This window comes from Pinus tabuliformis, chromosome J (assembly GCF_031772625.1).
Source record: "Pinus tabuliformis cultivar Carrire ecotype Pingquan chromosome J, CPIR1, whole genome shotgun sequence".
In the NCBI taxonomy this organism is placed as follows: Eukaryota; Viridiplantae; Streptophyta; class Pinopsida; order Pinales; family Pinaceae; genus Pinus; species Pinus tabuliformis.
In genome coordinates, this window is record NC_142295.1 from 449429171 (window position 1) to 449449961 (window position 20791).

Consider the following 20791-nt stretch of genomic DNA (forward strand, 5'->3'; position numbering starts at 1 on the left):
TTCTAACATTTCTTCCCACCATTGTGGTTCTGGTATTTTGGTTCTTTGAAGTTTTCTCAGGGTCTCATCAGTTTCGGTGTACCTAAAAAAGGTAGGTTGAATTGGAAACAAGTGCTTTATTTCATGCTCGACATAGAATAAGTTCTCTAGACTATCATAGAGAACTCTGCCTGTAGGCAATGCTTTTGATGTTGATGCACTTGTTGATGGACCTACCTGGTTGCTTGCATATTGATTCAATTTCTCCACATAGTCTATATGCCTCATTAGTTTATCATTAATAACTAAAGGACTAGGCAACCCCTTATTCTGCAAAATATCAAATTTCTTCATAAAAGCATTGATTTCTTCCTGCATGTCATGGCATCTTCTTTCTAAATTTTGCATTAGAGTTCTTTTAGTCAAAACCCTTTTGACTTCCAGAATTGTTCCTGTTCTATCTTGAATGCCCAGTTCTTCAAGCTGGTACTTATTCTTGGTATTCAAAAACTATATGAGCCTACTGGCTTCCTCAGGCATATTTCCTAACTCTGCTCTTGTCTTTTGAACCTCTTCTCAAGCTGCCTTTACTAAATCAATTTGCTAAAAAATTATTTGGATTGATGGCCAAACATCATTTATTGACTGAGTGATGTTGGCCCAAAGAATTTTCCTAATTTCTGTCAAAGGTTTCTCAAATGTGAGATCCTTTTCTAATGATTTCACTCTCTATTCTAATCCTTTAATTTCCCTTGTCCTTTCTGCAACATTTATCTTTGAGAGATCATACCTTTGCTCCAAGGTAGCATATTGTTCTTTTACCTTTTGCAGCTCTGTAACTTGGAGCTTCAATTCCTCCATTGATTTTACTAATTCATCTAGGCTAAGACCTATAATTCCTACTTGTGTTGTACCTGTTGTTGTTGTTGCTATTACTGCCTCTGTTGTGACTGCTAGAACATTAGGTGCTAGAGTTGTTCCAAGGGTGGAAGGGACTACAGTGGAAACTACTGGAATCACATTAGGAGGCTGAGAGGTCGACTCTCCCTGCTTATCCTTCAATGATTTCTCCAATTCTTGTTCAGTTTCCTTTAGCTACTCATTAAGTTTCAGGACTAAGTCCATCAGCTCTTCTTCAGTTCTTTGTTGTATCACCTCAGCTATTTGTGGGTGTCTTGAAGGTGGAAATTTTAGTTGCTTTCTCAAAGCAGCAATGTCTTCATCCTTATTTTTTATTAAGGCTTCTGTAGCCTTCACATCTTTGGGATCATGACCCAACCCAATGATCAATTCTTCTAATTTTTTGATCCTGTTGTCTTTAGCCTGTGAAGAGGCTTTCTCCAGCTGTAGTTGGGTAGTTGTGTTATTCAAATAATTTTCCAGCCTTTGGGCCATCATAGCCTTACCAGTCAAGGTGGAATAAATCATCTCTCTAGTTTGTTTGTGCAATTCAATTTGATCCAAAGGATGAATATCCTTTGCCATGACCTCAAAATTGGTTCTAAGATAGTCTGCTGCTGATTGAGGTTGTTTCACTTTAGGTTTGAAATAACTCATTATCATCTTACCTTCCTTGATGTCATAGGCTGACATCAATTTGTTTTGATTAGTGGGAGACATTTTCAAATATTGATTATAAACATGAATCCTCAATGGATCATTTCTGGCTTTTATTTCCATAAATGTCTTCTTGATATCTGAAGTGTCCTTTCCTGGTGGTCTGAAAGATGATACCTCTGCACTTTGTTGTCTTTCTAGCTCCTGTCTCTGTGAGCTAGTAGATGTTCCACCTACTGGGAATGTTTGATGACTATCTTTTCCTTCTTTCCTTTGACTATCAATAGTCTCTTCAAGAAATTCTTCCTCTGAAAGAGGATTTAACCTTTGTCTTTTTGCACCAGGCTGCACTGAGGGTCCACTGGCAGGGGTAGCTAATTCCCTGTCTCTTTTCTTATTCCTTTCCTCATTCAGAGGAGTCTGCAAAATTGGAGGTTCTCCCACATTGCCCTGAGTTGGGGGAGTTTGCATTTGGGCCTGTTCCTTGGACGTTTCAAGTTGTTTTGACACTGTGGATTGCTCAGTGGCTTGTGTATTGGTCTCTATTTCTTTTCCCTTGGATGTCTTTGTGGCTGGTGTATTAGTCTGTTGTGAGTGCCTTTCTGAGGTCCTAGCTGCTGAGGCACTTATTCCTGATACTGATCTCTGAGAACTACCATGTACCTGCCCAAAATAATCTAAGTCAAGAGTCTTTTCAAGATCTCTCATTACATTTTCAATATTAACCTGTTCACTGTCAGCAGCTACTAAGGTCCCCTCTCTCCATTCATCCATATTGGCAAACTGTTCAATTTCTGGGATCCTATGATGCATATAGGGGGACAACCTATTCTTCATTCTTCTATCACAGATAAAGCCTTGAGGGTCATATGGGGCCCAACCAAAACTCTTTTGTAATCTAAGGTAGTCTTCTAGAATTCTTTCTGTTGCTTCTCCTGCTTCTCTACTGTTGCAGACAAAAGGGCCTATTTGATGTTTGATCCTTAGCTGTGATTTCTTTTTGGCTTTAGTAAAATGGATCAAATTTGCATTACATATCTACCTATAGTATTCCAATGCAAACAATCACATTGGAACATACTTTGGTAACTTGAAGGGGGCAAGCTCACAACCATATATTCTGAATTCTGTGAAGTTCTGGTATAGATACTAGTCTCCCAATTTGTACTACTTGGAAAGTTGAAGGATCTTTTTAATATCACCACTGATCCTGGGATGGGAAACTCCTGTCAACAAGGTGGTTTCTAGGTGAAAAATAGGTAAATGAATTCATTATAGGAGTAAGGGGTTTCAAAGGACTCATGGAAGACTGCATACCAGAAGATTACAGACCTTGGATTTCCTTTGGTGTCAAGTTTCAAGATAGGGAATGGGAAATTGTTTGACTGATAAAAGAGCATAAGATGGTATATAAAGGTGGAGTACTTGAAAACTCTTTCATTTTCCAGTCTCATGAACCGGTCATGAATCTTGTCAGCAATGTAGGATGCAAAGTCATATTTGATAGCAGGGGGTTGTCCAGGAGTAAAAATTGACAACATTAATAGGGTTAACTCATCAACAAATTCACTAGTATTGAAACCCATTATTTATGATATCATGTCAATTATGAGTTCTCCCATATCTGTGAATAAAGTTTGCATGTAAGGAGGTGGGCCATCAGGGTGATGCTTTGGTGACATAAAAATTTGACAAAGGCAAGTGAGTTCCTCTTGGGATAATTTAACTGATTTCTCAAGTAAATCTCCCATGGAGAGGGTAATCATGGCTTGACTGGGATGAAACTGTAACATTTCATTAATTGACTCAACAGTTATTGGAAAAAGGACTGTTTGGCTCGAGGACATGACTGCTCGGCTATTAGGGTCGTAATTGGCATGACAATGATGAATTATTTCTGGGAAAATACGAACTAAGGGTAGAAAATACATTAGAAGGTTGGATTCCCACAGTCCTATGATATCAGAACCATTTAGGTAGTTATCTCTGCTTTGGCAAAAGACTTTCAAGTGATTTTTGTCAGTGATGAGGTCTTTTATCTGGAAGTCCTTATCTGCCAAAGGCAAATAGTCTAAATCTTTGTGGGGAGCATTTAAGGGTGCAACACTTAGGGCCACAGGGGTTTCCATGTCTGGTTCTTGTGGATTCAGATGGAAACAGCATTTTTCTATAAAAATGGGCAAACAGAGGGTCTAGGAACTTATATAATGAAAACAAAGACTAAATTGCAATGAATTTGTGCTTTTTCTGTCGAATTACAGTGGAAAACAAGAACTTGCAGGGTTTATGCGGAAATTGGATAAATACATGTGTTTGGGGAATGGACAGTGAAATAACAGGCACTGGTAGTGGCTAACAGGTTATGGGCTACGTCGGCTACGATTTTTTTAGTAAGTTGGCGATTGAAAACCTCGGACAGTTGACCTCGACGTTCTTTGCATGGGAGCACAGGTTTATAGTAAAAAACAACGAAAACCACATTCATTTGTTTTATAAACAAAGTCATAGGTTGGCGGGGTTTTTTGGTTTCAAGACGGATGACGTCGGTGGGGAATGAAGTGATGTTTTTATCGTATGCGGGAAGGTGTAAGCGGTTTCATATTGCACCGCTTTAGGGGATGGGCAGTAACTAGCTGGGAGCGAGTGATTCCACAGGATGTGTGACGCGTGGCAGAGGTATGGGGGGAAATCCACTTAGTGATCACGTACTAACGCGTGGTCACAAAGGGGTGCGCAATATTCATAAAGGTCATTAGATCTGGAGGACTTAATCGGATGGTCAACGGGGAGGCGAAGTGGCGGAAGGTTAGAGGAGGGCGGGCCCGATATAAATTAAAGGATTTAATCGTATCGGGGGTGATGCGATTGGTTATTAGACTTATTAATTTGTCCAAATGACATAATTAATCCTCATTAAATGGTGGCGGAGTTGGGCTCTTAATTAACTACGGATTAGTTAATTAATCCCATTTCATTGTTTGATTTACGGTTATATTTAACCATCGGGGTGGGATATGTAATTTTTCGGGATTTTTTATAATAATATAATACGAGCGTGGGTAATTTTATAAGGGATTTATGTAAAAAAGTCATAAATTAATATGGTAATGTAATGAAAAGTGCCAAGTAAAAAAAACATTAGAATTGTGTATTTAGCTTAGGCTTGAATGAAAAAAGGGTTTTTATGCGATATTGTGTGATTTTCCTAGGTAAAATGGGATTTTACTTAGGAAAAGACTTATGAAAGTAAATGAATGACTTATGGATGGTTTTAAGTGCTTAGGCTTTTAAATTATTGGGCCGAGGGTTCGGTCCCTCCAGAAGTCAGATAAATACTCTGAGCCCCTCTAATTTTAGCAAATTCCTTAGTACTTAGGGATAATTAGTGAAAATTTAGGGAAAGATGAGAAGGGGAGTTAATTATTTGACCTTGCCTTGCTTGAAATGCTCCCAGTGTAATGTCTGCCTTGCACTTGTGATCAAAGTAAAAATTAACACATTTAGAGTCATCATTCATCACATGTAATTCTGCAACATCATCTACCTACCCTACCTACTTTAACCTAACATTTTTTCTTCTTTATTTGGGTGCACTTTGTTAGAGTCGGTATTGTCATCTCTTCATCAGAGATCAAATCCTCTTGTTGCATTTTATATTAGGTGTCCCGCCCATTCATTTGCATTCCATTAGGCGCATAGATCATTTGACATTCCTTCAGTTTCCCTCATGTTATCTACCTGCTGGCACAGATTTGCTCATAAAACACATATATAGTCTCCTTTTTTATCCTGGAAATTGCAAAGATTGTCTTTAGGGTTTCATGGTCAGTTAGGTCTAGGGTTTCATTAGGGTTTCGTCAAAAAATGTGTCAAAGTGTCCAATAATTGCCAGCAGGCTATGAGGAGGGTTCAATATCAATAAATTGCATCATCAAGTGTTCGAAAATGTGTTTTTCCTCAAAACTCTGTTTTGAGGAAAAAACAGAGTATTTAGCATTTATTGTACAAAATCATGAAAATTTTTGTTTTCCTCATTGTAAATTTCTTCATCTGCACCCTGGTTTCTTTCCTTAGCCCAGAAGCTCCAACACCTGCAAAAACAAGCAAAGCTCAGGTCATTAAATTCATCACAAAGTGAAAAAGCAGTGAAAAAGTCCAAAAACAGAGTTTAAAGATAAAGTCAAATCCAAAACATTATAAAAGTGGGTTTCATGAGCCAAAATTTCAAAAGCTCTTTGTTTATAAGCTATTCCTTCATTTGATAAGCTCATTTGCAAAAGAGAAGCAAGATAGAGCAATTTTGGTGAGCAAGTGAGAAATTGGGTGAAAATCGCTGTAAGATTACCGGCGCGGCGCACTGGGCAGGAGGCGCGGCTCATACAGCCGGTGCGGCACACTGGGCAGGAGGCGTGGCGCATACAGCCGGCGCGGTGCACTGGGCCTCAGCCCTCAGTTCATTTTAACAAGGGCGTGGCGCATTGGGCATTTTGCGCGGCGCACACAGCCAAAGAGCCCGAAAAACTTCCAAACCCTCCAATCGCTCCAAATTGTATCGATCAGTCTTGATATAAGTAGGTAGAGTCTTCAAAGTTGTTTTCTATCCAAGTTTGATGATGGTTTGATGGTGTGTGTTTCATGGTGCTTGTGTAAAACAATCAAACCCTACCTTTTAAAATACCTCAAAGAAACCTGCTGCTAGGGTTTCAATTCGTTGTTTTGCCACCAAGTTCACTCTCTCATATCATTTTTCCTTTGATTTCATTGTTCCCTAAGTTCCCCTACCCCCCTAAGTTCATTAATTCCCTATCCCAAGTTCCCTTTCTCAAATTTCCAAATGTAAACCCCAAACCCTAATCCTATACAAAAACTCCCATAATATCCCATATTTCCCTAACTAAGTCTATCCCAACAGTCCCAAATTTCCCACTATTTTTCTCCTCTCCTAACAGTCCCTTGTTTCATTGTTTTCCCTTGGTGGCAGAGGTCAAGCACATAGCCAAAAGCAGTCCCCCACAGTTTGACGCATCAGCACCTATTTCTCCAAGCCAATTTGTCTATCAACAGCTATGGCATCTGATCCTTCATATGATTATGGAGAGGAGACCCAAAGTGATTCACCCACAGAGGGACATGCGACCAGGAGGCCTCATAGAGGTGGCAGACATATCAGAGAAGAACCTACCAATCTTTCCAAGTTGCAGGCCTGCCCTCTTGCCATCTTTTGTTTCCAGCATCAGTCATGTTATGAATTTTGCGAGAAGGTTGCTAATATTCAGTTTCATCATGAGTTGGCCCGCTTATTTGTGTTGCATTTGCATGGTGATCAAGCCACTCTTGCTAGTGTTACTTTCACATTAACAATAGAAACCATTTCATTGGCAACCGGCATACCAAACATTGGAGAACCATGGAATAATAGGCAGAAAATTGACTGGCAGCACTATGAACCGTACATCAAACCTGGTTTTTTGAGACAGCTCAAGAGAGTGTTTCCTTTTCGGTTTCTCAAGGATGAGTATGCTCCTTTAATGAAACTCATCATGAAGTATTTCACCTATGCGGGCTGGTTCTCCTGCTTGTATGCTTATCACATCAGGCTGCTGATGCATTTCACTCGAGTGCAGATGATGAACAGTCCTTATTTCATATGCCGAAACACAGAGAATATGACCACTCTTGTGTAGCACAAGACCCCTCAGCAGCAGTTCAACAGTCTTTATCATTTTGCTCTCATCAAAGTTGTGGTCGTTCATCAGCTTGGTTTACAAGGCATCACTTGGGATGACTTCATCTCTCGTGAGTTTTTCAAAGCTTCACAGGGACCTTCAAAGGTTAGGCATGAGACAGGTGGACCTTCTTATCAGCAGGGCCATGAGACCGCTAGTATGCCAGTGTTCATATCTTATCAGAGAGGCACTAGACAGTTGTTTGCAGCAGCGAAGCGAGTGTTATCTCCACCTGGGGTGGAAGGGGCCTCACTTCCTCCATCAGCACAGCAGGTTCAGGACTGAGGCAAGAGGCCTCTATAGGAGGAAGGACCATCAGGTGAGCGAGAGACTGATTTCATCCTCATTGAGGGTGATGATACTGACATGGGCCCACAGAATGCAAACCTTAGAGAGATCATCAAGGAGCAGCAGGCAGACATTGATGCCTTGTCCACCAACTTGGATAGAGCCCAATGGACTATACAGTACCTAGAGTAGAGGAACAAGCAGCTTGAGGACCAGCAGGTGCTGATGGAGTTACAAAACATTCGGCAAAATCGCCAAGCTGCCCGAAGGAGGAGAGTGGAGTTCACTTCCTTGGAGCAAGAGATCAATGCCGATAGGGAGTCATGGCTTGAAAGAGTCAATATCCACTTGGAGAGGAAGCTGGAGAAGGCAATAAATGAGAAGAACATGCTTAGAAACTTGTCATATCATTACTTGTCCCGGAACTTGGTGTGCCAAGCGAGAATCAAGAATTTGAAAGCAAAGTTGAAGAGAGCATCAAGGAGGCGAAAAGAGGATGAAGGACTTCAAATCTTGGTTGAGGCTTCCTTGGCCCATCACAGCACTTGATAGAGAAGACTCAGCCCAAATTTTAAGAAATTTGGAGCAATTTTTGCATTTTTGTAAATTTTTGGCACAAAAAACAGGTTTTTCTGCCCTATGCGCCATGCCACGTGGCACTCGCTTTTGCTAGAGGCCTCCAAATATCAAAAACACAAAAGTTTTTTGGATTTTTCATGCAAAATTTCACTTTTCTACCTATGGCCAAGAAATTTGGGTAGGTTTTGAGCCCTCAAAAGGTCAAAAAACACTCAAAAAATGACCTCACTACCCCTATTTTGACACACAGGAAGCAGTGTTTGGAAAATGGACTTTTGGAGGGGAAAATGGAGGCCAAATTGAAAAATTCCACTTGGGTTGGAAATTAGATAGGCAGACTTGTCCAACAAGCACACCTGGAGCTCATTTCGACATCGGGAAGGCCTCCAAAAGTGGGTCCAAACAGGCGCTATGCATAGAGAATCAAGCACGGTGCATAGAGGAAAAATTACCAATTTGACCAAGTTTTGCTCTGTTTTTCGCCCAGCTTCGCCTAGTTTGCCTTTTTCACTTTCCTAATGGAAAATTTATGATGTAATTTGATGAACATTGATGTATTATGATGTAAATATGTTGGATTTTCACTTGTAGAGATAGATTCATCAGTTCAGAGGTTGTTTGAATTTGAATGAATCAGTTCCCTTGTTTTTAGAGGCATGTTGTTATCTTGCCTAGTTTCTAGTTCTCAGTTTAGAATCAGTTGGATCAGCTCCTAAACTCATGAGCTCGACCCCTAGAGGCAAGGATGAGCTATTTTTGTCTATATTATGTTGTTTTTCAGTCATTAGCATGGTTGGACTCTTGAGAAATCCTTGAGCTTCATTGTACATTCATTTTCAGTATTTTGGCTAAGGAATTGAGACCAGGATTTGCAGCACTCTTTGGGATTCATGTGGCAATTTGTATTGGTACAGTGCTTCTCTTTGTAATTGTGAATTTTTTTTATGTATGCCATCATCTATCTTATTTCTTCTGAATTAAACAAACAAGAGTGTAAGTAGAATTCATTGAAAGTGCAATGCTCTACTTGAAGTTTGTTTTAGTTGTTTGATGTTTTCAGCTGTTTGGGGAGGATTCTTGATTTCTCTTGCCCTCTTCAACACCTCACCTATCTTTTCCTTCCATCTCACTAAAATTTAAGTGCCAAAATGATTGCCTACCTTGCCCCATCGAGATCTCTACAGAACTAAGCCTCAATCCCCGCACCCCAAAATTTGCCTTTCCCTTGATTCCAACAAAACCCCCAAAAAATCAAATCAAATCCTTGCACTTCATACCTAGCCTAAAATTAGTTTTTATTTCAATGATCTCAAGCCCCATAGATCATCATTTGCTGAGATTGACCCGAAGAGAGCCCTCTCTTGTCCTCGTAGGGCTAGCTACGAGGCTGAGCGTGGTTTGATGTTGGCCTTGGATCCTACCTTTTCAGCCTGAGCTAAATCTAGGAACTAACACACTTAAACTGGAAAACCCTTATCAAACTTTTCTTTTCTTTTACATGGGGAAATCTATCTAAATCTAGCCTTATTACATCCAAGGGCTCAGATTAAACTGTTGAGCTCCTTTTATTCACTCTACCTATCTACTTATCTACCAAGATTAAACTATTTGGTCAGATTTTATTCTCTATCTCTAAAACATAAAATTCAAATATGAACTAGCCAAGCTTAAGTTGTTTGACTGTTCATCAATTGTGGCATAAGTTACAAGTTGCACACAATTGTCTATTGCATAAGAGTAAAAAGTAGTGGCATTTAGACTTGCACACTTTCCTTGGTCTTTCTTTTGATGGGTTTCATTTTCTTTCATTTTTTGACCATCTTTTTTATTCTTTTCACCCTTTGATTTTTCTTTTAGGGTATACCCTCTTTACAATTTTTTTAAAAATTTTGATGTTTTGACAATATGGAAAACCTTTGCAACAAGTAAAGGTATGAACATATTCATAGCTCATCAAGTCAATCATGAAATATGACACCTATTGGTATAGGAGCATAACACTGGCTCCATTTGGGGATGGCTTTTCCTGGTGGAAAGTCAAGAAAAGCAAGTCAGATGGCCTCCGAACGATTTTGACTGAACTAAGGAATTTTTTTGTGTTTGTTGCTTTATTGTATGTATGATAGTGATACTTCTGAAGCTTAGGGCCTTCTCTTCGGGCTTCAACTCCAACAAGTTACTATCCAATCAAAACTGTGACAATACAAAGGATATAGTATGTATATGTTAAAAATCAGGATACATTAATAAGTAGGATCAAAGTAATGTTTCAACATCCAACCATTAACTGGCCCTTCTTCTGTTTCTGTGCCATCCAAGTTTTTCAGATAATATGTATTGTTTCCTTGTAAGGCATAGATAATATAAGGTCCTTTCCATAGGAAGTCAAACTTCCCATGTTTTCCCTTATCCTCTCTCCTGGAATCCCATCTTAACACTTTGTCTCCAAGGTAGAAATCATCTGCCTTGGTTCTTTTATCAAATATCTTCTTAAGCTTCTCTTGCAACACTTGGGATCTTTGATACACTTCCTCTCTAGTCTGTTGCAGATTGATGGTCTGGTTTATCCTCCTTTGAATATCATTAGGTTCCACCTAAGCTTCTTGAAGTAATTTCATTACAGTAACTCCTAACGATGAAGGGAATACAGCCTCCATGCCATAGACTAACTCATAAGGACTAGTTCCAATAGATTTTTTGGTGGTGAGTCTGTCTGCCCATAGTGCATTTGTCAGTTTCTTATGCCAATTTTTCTTGTTCTCCTCCAATAATTTTTTAATAATATTAATGAGGCTCTTGTTGGAAGACTCAGTCAATCCATTACCTTGAGGGTAATAGGTTGTGGAATGGCCTAAGGTAATATGGTACTTGTTACAGAAACTTATCATCTTATTGGATTTGAAGGCAACATCGTTGTCAGTTATGATTTTATCAGGACAGCCAAATCTAGACAATATGTTGGTTTCTAAGAATTGTATGATCATTGTGTCATTGGCTTGTCTGGAAGGAATGGCTTCTATCCATTTGGTGAAATAGTTTGTGGTAGTGAGAATCCATTTGTGTTGGCCAAAAGAGGGAGGATGGATTTCTCCAATGAAGTCGAGGCCCCATTATTGGAAGGGTTTTTCAGTGTAAATCGGTCTCAGGGGTAAAGGTAACAATTTTCTCTTGCCTTCAAAAATTTTACATTTATGGCAAGCAGTGACAAATTTCTTTACAACAGCGAACAAGGTTGGCCAATAAAATTCAGTCCTTAGGATCTTATCTAGAGTTGATTTCCAGTAAAGGTGTCCACCATAGTCTCCTGCATGAAATTCTTGGAGAGCCTTGTCAGCCTCTACTTTTAATAAACAATTCAATAGAATTCCTTCATTAATTTTCCAAAAAAGAGCATTATCTAAAATACAAAACTTTGAAGCTTTCATCTTTAAAAACCTTTTCTTTATTCTGGATAACCCTGGAGGAGCCAGCAGGTTTAATAGTACATAAATTCCTGGAATTCCTGGGCTGATTTGTGGAGTCGCCATCTCCTTTTCGTTATCCAGTTCATTAATGTCCAAGGCTTGAAAATTTGTTTCTGTCATGAGCTTGGCCAATCCCTATCCTTTTATTAGCTTTGTAGGTTTTATTTCAATATCATACTCTAATATGGTAGCAATCTATTTACCTCTTTTGCCCTCAATTCCATCCTGGGTTAAGATGTCTTTGACAACAACATTTGGTACATGGGCTATCACATGAGAGTACAATATATAGACTCTGAAGTCTTTAATGGCTTTTACAAGTGAAAAAGCTTGTTTCTCCATGATTTTTTATTTTAATGATGCATTCCTAAGTGCTTTACTAAAAAATGCTATGGGTTTCTCACATCCTTGATCATCCTTTTGTAATAAAACAGCTGCTATAGTGTGTTCTGATGCGAATGAAAATATTATGAAGTCTCTATCAAATTGTGGACTGGTAAGGACCCGTGTTTTATTTAAAGCCATTTTAATTTCTTAAAATGCTTGTTTGGCTTCTACTGTCCATTTAATACTTGAATCCTTTTTTAACATATCATTAAGCAATCTAATTAGTTCAGCTAAGTTAGATATGAATCTTCTCAAAAAAATTATCTTTCCTAAGAAAGCTTGAAGTTCTTTGATATTTCTTGGGTGAGGTATCTACAGAATAGCTTCTATTCTTGCAGGATCAATTCTAATGCCATCTTTGGAAATGATATGGCCCAAGAGTTTACCTTCCTCTAGACCAAACAAGCACTTCTTTGGATTCAAAGAGATAACATATTTTCTGCATTTTAGGAACACTTGTCTAAGATGGTCCAAAAGCTGCTGATCTGATTTAGAAAAACACTTAAATCATCCAGATATATAATGAGAAAATCATGAATTTCTTTTGCAAATGCTATGTCCATTGCTCTTTGGAAGGTTGCTCCTACATTTTTAAGTCCAAATGGCATTTTGATGTACATGAATGTGCCCCATGGTGTTGTAAAAGTAGTTTTTTCTTGGTCATCGGGATGAACCAGAATTTGGTTATACCCTGAGAACCCATCTAAAAGTGAAATCCTAGAAGCACCTACTACCCTTTGTAAAATATGATCCATCTTAGGTAAAGGGTAGTTATCCTTCAAAGAAACCTTATTTACATTTCTTAAATCAACACATAATCTAATTTCCCCAGTTTTCTTCCTAGTAGGTACTAGATTAGACACCCACTTTGAAAACCTAATAGGAGCAATTATCCCTGCTTCATACATACGTTTGATTTCTTTTTCAATCAATGGTAGCAATACAGGGTTAATTCTTCTAAGTTTTTGTTTGAATGGTTTCTGATTTTCTTTCAAAGGTATTGTAAGTTGAATTATAGAGGCGTCATATGATTTCAAGTCCTCATAGCTCTAGGCAAAGACATCCTAGAATTCTCTCATTAGTTCAACATATTTTAGTTTTTGGTCAGGGGGCAAAGATTTAGATAACTTTATCATTTTTGGATTTTCTTCAGTCCCCAAGTTATATTCTTCAATATCTGCTTTTAGTGGTTCCATCTTAGGTTTCTTTGGAATGTCATTAGAATCAAAGAGGTCTTCTAGAGGAGTTAATCCTTTAGGCAAATGATTGTCTTTTAAATTAATGACTTCAAATTCTCCTTCAATAATCTCATCAATATCCATTTGTTTAAGGTCCTACATTTCTTTGTTGGTGAACTTTGTGGGATGAAGCATTTGAATTGTAATCTCTTCTGAAATGTTTGTTTCTACCTCATTTGTTTGATCAAATTCAATAACTGTATCTACATCTATGTGACTGTTAGAAAATTCTTCATCTAAAGTCAAGAAATTATTAATCTGCTCATCACTATCAAACACTTGCCAGTTCTTTAAATTGTCAGGTATGGCTGGTCTATGTCTAATCTCAGCTATGAACTGATGATTAGGTTCGAATGGTAATTTGTAGGTGCTGGCAAACATTGCCAGACTATGGGCTTGCAAGTTGTGTTTTCTTGGGATTTTAGCAAGCTGAGTTTCCAGAAAAGTATTGAGAATCTCTATAACTATTCCTCTGTAGTATCTCAATCTGGGATCGTTTGTTAGATACTTCCCTTTGATCTGTTGAATGATTAAATCAGAATCTCCTATGATAGATACTCTAATTGCCCCTAATCTTTTGACAAGTTTAAGACCTAGCAAGAGAGCTTCATACTCTGCCATATTATTGGTGCACTTAAAGTCTAATCTGTAGGCATGGCCTTCAACATGGTCATTTTCAAGATTGTACACCCAAACTCCTGCTCCTACTCCTAATTTGTTGACTGAACCATCAAATTCTAAGTGCCAAAGAATTTCATGTTCGTAATTGGTATCAGGAGTATCAGGAATTTGTTTAACAGTGAGATCTGGTTTTTTACTTTCTTCTGGTCTCTCTTGGGTATCTGATGTTTCATTGTTCTCAGAGATTTCTTAGATTTGAACACTAGACTTTTCTTTTATAATTTCTTTTGGTTCTGCTGCTAAAACTTCTAATTCATTGGAGGGATCAATTTCAACATTGTAAAGAATGAAAGAATCCATATTCGAGTGTACTGAGTAGATGGGGAAATTTTGGGGTTTCTCCTTATTACTTACTACATATGTCATTAAAGTTTCTTTGTATAGTTTCTTAGGTTGGCCAAAAACTGAAATAGTATCATATGACATGTCCAATTGAAGAGATCCTTGAAGCTTTTCACCCCAAGATCTGGACAATAACAAGCCATACTTTGGTGGAATATCTGTTACTACTATGTCCATTAAGATTGTCTTTGAAGGGTATTGAACCAGTGAAACACATAAGTCTTTTATTAATCCTAAACATCTCACCTAACTCGAATCAAAAGAAAAGAGGTCTTTGTATGGCCTAGTGATGTCTAGGTCTAATTTTTCCATTACAGACTTGGGCATTGGGTTACGAGATGCCCCTTAATCAAACATGGCATTATGAAGTATTTTGTCATGTATGTTTAAACTTACATAGAAAGGAGGAATTCCTCTATCTAAGGGTTTTCCATTTACTTCAGGGTCAAAGATTAATTCAGGTTGGTCATCAAAAACATTTACTGAGTCTTCATTTCCAGTGATTTTGAGTGATCTATTGATTTGGCTTCGATAGACATCATGTTTAGCTAACTCAGACAATGGAACAGTTATTTTTAATTTGCCTACTTCAGTCTCCAGATTAAAAGGTTTTTCAATCTGCGTTCTTGTATTTTGGACAGTTGGATTCTCTTTATCTTCTGTATTTTCTGTGTCTTTCTTCTTCTCATAAGTGGGGTTATGAGTTGAAGTTGTTTCCAAATCAACTTCTGGAGGTTCTTCCACATTTCCTTTGGGAGGAAGAGAAGTGGAGAGTTGTCTATTATTAGGTTGATTATCGGATACATCTTCAATAATTGGATTAGCAGGATTAGGATCTGATCTAGAAAGAATATGTACAGGTGTAGTATTGGTCTTACCTTTGATGGGCTATTTTGTAGCTTTATGTTTGTTGGTTTCAGGGACATCAATTCTTCTTCTCCTTGGATTATATTGCTTGTGGACTTCATAAATGGTTGTATCATATCCCTCCCTGAAGTCAAATGATTCACCTGACTGAGTTTGGAATTGTTTGAGAATGTGAGCTTCTTGATCCTCTTGGGTCAAGAAAACTTGTTGTTCATTATTGAGTCCCATCAAGTTTATTTGAGTATATTCTATTGGTTCATCAGAATTTGAGGCTTCAGCATAATTTTCCTGGAATGGGGGCCTAATTTTTTGGTCAGGACCAGTCTTTCTAGTGTTCTAGTTTTGATTTTTCCTTAAATTTGGATTTCTTCCAGTATTGGTCGGCTGACCATCCCAAGGGGATTTCCTTTCAGTTTTTTCCACTCTATCTCCTAACCTATCCATAACTTTAATAATAGCATCCAGTTTCTGTTCAAAGGCTGAGGGTTCTTCTTTCAATGGTATCCTCCTTTCACTTCTGGCCTTGGCTCGTTTAGATATCACGTTGGCTTCAACACTAACAGCTATACTTTGCATATCTTCTAAAGTTCGAGGAGCTCTTTCCCTAAGTTGGTATGCCATGTCAGAATCAAATCCATCAGGGAATTTGATTAATGCTAAATCTTGAGGAGGTCTGAGGTTTTGAGGGATAGCATTGTAAACATTACTTAACCTAGTGCAGTAATCTTGCACAGCTTCTTGTGTTCCTCTCTTCAGGTTTTCATATTCTGATAAGATTTGGAGAGGATCTTTCTTCTTTTCCCATCTATTCAAGAATTGTCTATAAAGAGCTTCTAGGTCATTGATACTGTTTGCAGGAAGGGCTCTAAACCAGGTCCTAACTTCTCCAGTCAAACTTTGAACAAATATTCTCATTCTTACATCATCTGCATCTATTTCATATATTTCAAAGTAATCAGTCATTTTTTTGGTATGTTGTTGTGCAGTGTAGGTACCAGAACCATCGAATGGAGTGATTTTACTTTGATAGTCTTGGGGCATAGCCCCTGGATTGGCTGGTAATACCAAGGGAGTATATATGTTTGCCATTGCAGTAGGTAGTGATGAAACAACAACTGGGGTTGGAGTGGGTGTTGGAGTGGTGGATGGAGGGGTAGAAGGGGTGGTTTGAGGTTGAGATGTCTGAGGAAATGGTGATGAACTTGGAGAGGCAGTAGTGATCACAGAAAGGTTGGGTGTTCCTTCAGAGGTAAGATCAGATTGTATGGAGTTCTGCAAATGTCTATCAAGATGTGAAGTAACAACTTCAAGTTGTAAATATTCAATAAATACTGGGTCTTGAACCAAGCAGACCAACTCAGAGTCAGAAAATGTTACAAATAAAGAGGTCTCAAATTGCTCATCAAAGGGTTCGTCCTCAAGGTAGATCCACTTTACAGGGCAGGATCTTGATCTGTAGATGGGCTGAGAACTAGCAGAACTTTCTTGGCTTTCCTGTCTCCTAAGAATTATGGGGATCAAATTAGGATTTTCAAACACAGGTGGTGGATTTGGATCAGGATTAGCTCTGGTGTAATGAGTCCTTTCTGAAGCCAGGTTTCTAGGTGTATTTTTGGTTTTTCTCTAAATGGGATTAACAACACAACTTCAACAATTTCTTTAAGAGGTTTTAGATATGGGATTTGAACTTTCTTAAAGACTTATTTGACAAGAGGAACTGGTTGAGTGTTTGAAACCAGATGTTCAATCCATAAACTAGACTAGAGATAGACTGAAGCAACATTCATTTACTGTGCAATTGCAAAGCAAGAGTAGTTCAAAGGCTACCTGGCTAACTTCAGGCTCCGTCTGTAGTTTATAAACTAAACAATAGTAACAAACAAACTAGTTTTTCCCCAGTGGAGTTACCACTATGTTATCAATCAGATTCTCCTTGAAGTTGTTGGGAAGAGAAAAGGGGTCTGAGGTAACCACAAACCAACTTTTAGGTACAGAATCTAGCCAATCTGTACCCAAAGAGGGCTCTCTCTTTAAGTTTTAGCTTTGTTTTGAAATATATTGGGCTAGTTATGAAAGTTTATGGGTTTTGATTGAGTTTGGGTGGTGAAATTCAATAGCAGAGGGGTAGAACTGAGTAGTTTAGGCCATTGGGCTAATGGAGTGAAAGAAGATGGCTTAACTAGATTTGGTTTCTTAACAAGGGATGGTTTCACAGGGCAAGATAGTTAAACAGGGAACAAATAAAGACTTAAAAAGATGGAATGGACTCAAAAGGGATGAAGGGCAATTAAGAATCCTTCATCATATTTTAAGAGAGGGAACTTGGATGATTACCAATAAAGAGCAGTTAAGAATTCTTTACTAAATAATCAAAGTGAATAAACTAGGAAACAAGAGAAATTAAGAATTCATTGTTTATGCTAGTTTAGAGGAAAACATTAAGAACAAAAACGATTGAAAACAGATTGCACTCAAGCACTTTCTGAATTATTCTTTTTCGTTTATCATTCAGATATGAAACACAGTTGATATAATAAACAAGAAAATTTTAAAACATGAGATATAGAAGACTTATTGATCCGGTGTCTGACTCAAGAATCCTGTGAAAAGTCCTTTGCATCAATTCTTCATCCAGCTAGCCATACAAAAAAATTTCCAACAACACTTTATTCCAAAATAATCAGTAGTACAACATTGTCTAAGAATCCACCCTCAATACTCCAATTGAGGGAGTATTTATAAAAAATCTTTACAAAAAATATCTCATAACAAAGTGAGATATATTCTAGGATGACTATGAATAAGTTACAAGAAAAATAGAGACAGATGGTCTCGTAGATAGAAGAAAAGGCAAAATGATGTGGTGTTGTTACTATTCTTGTGAGTGTGCTGGAGGCAGGCCCTATGATTTGGCTTGATGCTGTCTTCTTGGTAATTCTGTGTTGGCTACCCTGTTTTCACTGATACTCTTTACCTGCTTTGATACTCTTCGACCTGTTTGATCTCTGTTTATCCTCTTTACCATTACTTATTGTAGTAAATAATCAAAATTTACATTTTACCAAGGATAATTTACAAAATTTCTAACATTTCTTCCCACCATTGTGGTTCTGGTATTCTGGTTCTTTGAAGTATTCTCAGGGTCTCATCAGTTTCGGTGTACCTAAAAAAGTTAGGCTGAATTGGAAACAAGTTCTTTATTTCATGTTCGACATATAATAAGTTCTCTAAACTGTCATAGAGAACTTTGCCTATAGGCAATGCTTTTGATGCTGATGCGATTCACATGGAAACAACGTTTTTCTATAAAAAATGGGAAAACAGAGGGTCTGGGAACTTATATAATGAAAACAAAGACTAAATTGCAATGAATGTGGGTTTTTTCTGTCGAATTACAGTGGAAAACGAGAACTTACAGGGTTTATGCAGAAATTGGATAAATACCTGTGTTTGGGGAATGCACAGTGAAATAACAGGCGTTGGTAGTGGCTAACAGGTTCTGGGCTGCGTCGGCCGCGAGTTTTTGAGCAAGTTGGCAATTGAAAACCTCGGACAGTTGACCTCGACGTTCTTTGCATGGGAGCACAGGTTTACGGTAAAAAACAATGAAAACGACATTCGTTTGTTTTATTAACAAAGTCATAGGTTGGCGGGGTTTTTTGGTTTCGAGATGGATGATGTCAGCAGGGAATGAAGTGACATTTTTGTCGTATGCGGGAAGGTGGTAAGCGGTTTCATATCGCACCACTTTTGGGGATGGGCGATAACTAGCTGGGAGCGAGTGATTCCACAGGATGTGTGACGCGTGGCGAAGGTACGGGGAGAAAACCGCTTAGTGATCGCGTACTAATGCGCGGTCACAAAGGGGTGCGCGATATTCATTAAGGCCGTCAGATCTAGAGGACCTGATCAGACGGTCGACGAGGAGGCGAAGTGGCAAAAGGTTAGAGGAGGGTAGGATCGATATAAATTAAAGGATTTAATCGTATTGGGGGTGATGCGATTGGTTATTAGAGTTATTAATTTGTCCAAATGACATAATTAATCCTCATTAAATGGTGGTGGAGTTGGGCTCTTAATTAACTACGAATTAGTTAATTAATCCCATTTTATTGTTTGATTTGTGGTTATATTTAACCATCGGGGCGGGATATGTAATTTTTCGAGATTTTGTATAAATATATTACAGGCGTGGGTAATTTTATAAGGGATTTATATAAAATAAGTCATAAATTAATATGGCAATGTAATGAAAAGCGCCTCTAAAAAAAACATTAGAATTGTGTATTTAACTTAGGCTTGAATGAAAAAAGGGTTTTTATGGGGTATTGTGTGATTTTCCTAAGTAAAATGGGATTTTACTTAGGAAAAGACTTATGAAAGTAAATGAATGACTTATGGATGGTTTTAAGTGCTTAGGCTTTTAAATTATTGGGCCGAGGATCCGGTCCCTCCAGAAGTCAAAGAAATGCTCCGAGCCCTTCTAATTTTAGCAAATGCCTTAGTACTTAGGGGGAATTAGTGAAAATTTAGGGAAAGATGAGAAGGGGAGTTAATTATTTGACCTTGCCTTGCTTGAAATGCTCCCAGTGTAATTTCTACCTTGCACTTGTGATGAAAGTAAAAATTAATACATTTACAGTCATCATTCATCACATGTAATTTTGCAACATCATCTACCTACCCTACCTACTTTAACCTAACATTTTTTCTTCTTTATTTGGGTGCACTTAAACTGGCAAACCCTTATCAAACTTTTCTTTTCTTTTACATGGAGAAATCTATCTAAATCTAGCCTTATTACATCCAAGGGCTGAGGTTAAACTATTGAGCTCCTTTTATTCACTCTACCTATCTACTTATCTGCCAAGAACAAACTATTTGGTCAGATTTTATTCTCTATCTTTAAAACATAAAATTCAAATATGAACTAGCCAAGCTTAAGTTGTTTGATTGTTCATCAATTGTGGCATAAGTTACAAGCTGCACACAATTGTTTATTGCATAAGAGTAAAAAGTAGTGGCATTTAGACTTGCACACTTTCCTTCGTCTTTCTTTTGATGGGGTTCATTTTCTTTCATTTTTTGACCATCTTTTTTATTCTTTTCACCCTTTGATTTTTCTTTTAGGGTATACCCTCTTTACATTTTTTAATTTTATTTTTTTTTATGTTTTGACAATATGGAAAACCTTTGCAACAAGTAAAGGTATGAACATATTCATAGCTCATCAAGTCAATCATGAAATATGACACCTATTGGTATAGGAGCATAACACCGTGGGCACTTTGAAACACGAAGTGTGGTTGTCTTCATTATTATATCTTTCTTGTTTGCTAGTTCACACCACTTGGTTGCTCATGGACCAAGCCTTTACCAACATGGGTCTACCAATGCGCCGGTGGCTACATTGGAAGTATCACTTCACATGATAAGGCCCATGCACCGTTAGTGTAGGAGTAGGAGTAGTGTTTGCTTTTAGCTGTTTGCTTGCATTCTTGTTTGCTTATATGCTTTGTTTGCTTGTTTGTTTGCTTGCTTGCTTGTTTGCTTACCTACTTTGCTTTCACTTTCGCTTCCACTTTTGCTATGCTTTGAAGTTTGTTAGTTCGTTTGTTTCGTCCGTAGGTTAGTCTTGCATGAAACCATGTATGACTCTTGAAGCAAGCTGGGTAAAGTACAA